The 2,500-nt window shown below is 39.4% G+C and overlaps 1 protein-coding gene and 1 long non-coding RNA gene across 2 annotated transcripts in view; both read right to left on the bottom strand.

Annotated features, from left to right (window-relative positions):
* LOC113653248 (coiled-coil domain-containing protein 60) overlaps positions 1-2,500 on the bottom strand; it is a 24,171-nt gene that overhangs the window by 1,998 nt on the left and 19,673 nt on the right. The gene's annotated exons all lie outside the window — the stretch shown is intronic.
* Positions 810-2,233, bottom strand: LOC125145586. Its single transcript, XR_007143982.1, has 3 exons — positions 2,209-2,233; positions 1,526-1,619; positions 810-857 (listed from the first exon to the last, which is right to left on the bottom strand). It is a non-coding gene; the product is annotated as an uncharacterized LOC125145586 (long non-coding RNA).

Below are 2,500 nucleotides of genomic sequence, written 5' to 3'. Positions count from 1 at the left end.
TACTGATATAGATAATGCATTAATTATGTTATTAAATACTCTATTCTGATTGGTCCACCTGCAGCTACAAATCACATGGTACCGTTCCTATAGCAACAGCTTCTTTATGGGGAAACAAAATAACCTGTATAAAAAGTGCAATTATAACGTAATAATGTGAGGAAGGTAACTCACTTGGCTTGGAGGTCGAGAGTATCCATTAATCTCAGTGATAATTCCTGAGATCTGTCTTTAAACATTAGCTTCATTTCCTTCAACATGGCCGCCTTCTCCTGGCTAAATCCGGTGGACGCTAAAGAACGTTGTGAACTAACATAATAAAAAAACTATTTATTTTCAATTTGTGTAGGAGTAGTGTATGTGTGTGTAGGGGTAGCATGTGTGTGTGTAGGGGTAGCAATGGGTGTGGGGTGTGTAGGGGTAGCATGTGTGTGTGTGTAGGGGTAGCATGTGGTGGTGTAGGGGTAGCATGTGTGTGTGTATGTGTGTAGGGGTAGAGTTGTAGGTGTAGGTGTCTGTGGGTGGGGTAGTGGGTGTGTGTGTGTGTGTTGGGGTGTGTGTAGGAGTAGTGTATGTGGTGTAGGAGTAGTGTATGTGTGTGTAGGGGTTAGCATGTGTGTGTGTGTGTAGGGGTAGCATGTGTGGTGTGTAGGGGTAGCAATGTGTGTGTGTAGTGTGTAGTGGGTAGCGTGTATGTGTGTTGTCTGGTAGTGTGTCGGGGTAGTGTGTGTGTGTGTGTGTGTGTGTGTGTGTGTGTGTGTGTGTGTGTAAATTATCACATTTTTTCTGTGTGTGACTCCAGTTTCCCAGTGACTCTGCTGTCCTGTGTGTTACTCTGGGCTCTGAGTTTCTCAAAACTGGAGGAACACACGCACACAAACGCACACACATGCACACACACGCATGAACAAAAACGCAAGCACACACACAAACACATAGACACACACATACGCACATGAACACACACACACATACCACTTAGTGATAATATAAAAACTGTTATGAAGTTAGACAGACAGACAGACAGATATGTGGAAATATACACAGAGATATCGACAGACAGACAGACAGACAGACAGACAGACAGATAGATAGATAGATAGATAGATAGATAGATAGATAGATAGATAGATCTGTGCAGACAGACAGAAATACAGACAGACAGGTAGATAAATACACAGACAAGACAGATATCTGGGCAGACAGACAAATAGACATGGAGGCCGAAAGATGGCTAAACAGACAGAAAAAACAGATGGAGAGAGAGAGAGGGAGGGAGAGAGAGAGAGAGAGAGAGAGAGGGAGAGAGAGAGTTTTACATTAAAAGTAAAGAGATTTCAGCACACAGTGTTGTGTCACACTTCAATAGTCAGCATTTCATCATATGACGTTCAGCATCACACCCAAAACCAACATCTTCTGTTACACAAACCCATCTGAAACAGGACTCAGGAATGTGTGTGTGTGTGTGTGTGTGTGTGTGAGAGAGAGAGATTGTGTGTGTGTGGTACATTATGATAATTACCTGATCATATCTGTGTCAGAGCTGCACTCTGTGGTTGAGCCATAAAGTTCTTTGGAAACACTTTGGTGAACTTCATCTATCAGCTTCTGCAAGTCTGACACACACACACACACACACACACACACACACACACACACACACACACACACACACACACACACACACACACACACAGAAACTATATTCAGTTTACTCTCAAGAGCGCGAGCACACAAAAACACACACAAAAACACACACACACACACACACACACACAAACACACACACACACACCACACACACACACAATGTAGCCTTTAATAATAAATGTAAATGACGGATCATTTCAGTCACAAACCAAAACCTCGACATGAAAACATAAAACACATGAAAATTAACTCGAGTTTTTCACCAGCAAAAAAGAAAAAACTGAACAAAACAATGCAGGAAAACACCAAGAAATGAACCAAGAGGAAATCAATAAAAGAATATAAAATAATTTTAAGGCACCATTTAAAGAAAACCCGGAAGAGAAACAAATGAAAAGTAACATCAGGAAACAAAACAGGAAAAACTTAAGGAGAAAATAACAAAAAGATGAAAAGAAATGTTCTGGAAATGAATAATAAAATAAAAATGGAAGTCAGAGGAGAAATGAGTAGTGAATGAATGAATGAATGAATGAATGAATGAATGACACAAACAGTGATCAGTGTGGCTCAGAAACCGGAAGTAGACACATTAAGTTTAGTTACACTGTCTGTGTATATTGTGTATATTATAAATAACACTACAATATTACACAAAATTAATACAAGTAACTATAACAAACGTTATATCATTAATGGATAATATATATTATGGTTATAATATATATTATATATATATGGATAAAATAATCCTGATGTTAGCTCGCCCTCTGCTGGTCAGGATCCTGTAACACACTTTAAATATCCTGACCTTTGACCCAGATTATGGTTCATTATGATGCAGATT

Source organism: Tachysurus fulvidraco, chromosome 9, assembly GCF_022655615.1.
Source record: "Tachysurus fulvidraco isolate hzauxx_2018 chromosome 9, HZAU_PFXX_2.0, whole genome shotgun sequence".
NCBI lineage: Eukaryota > Metazoa > Chordata > Actinopteri > Siluriformes > Bagridae > Tachysurus > Tachysurus fulvidraco.
The sequence above is the reverse complement of the archived record's forward strand: the minus strand, read 5'-3'. Positions and strand labels throughout refer to the sequence as shown.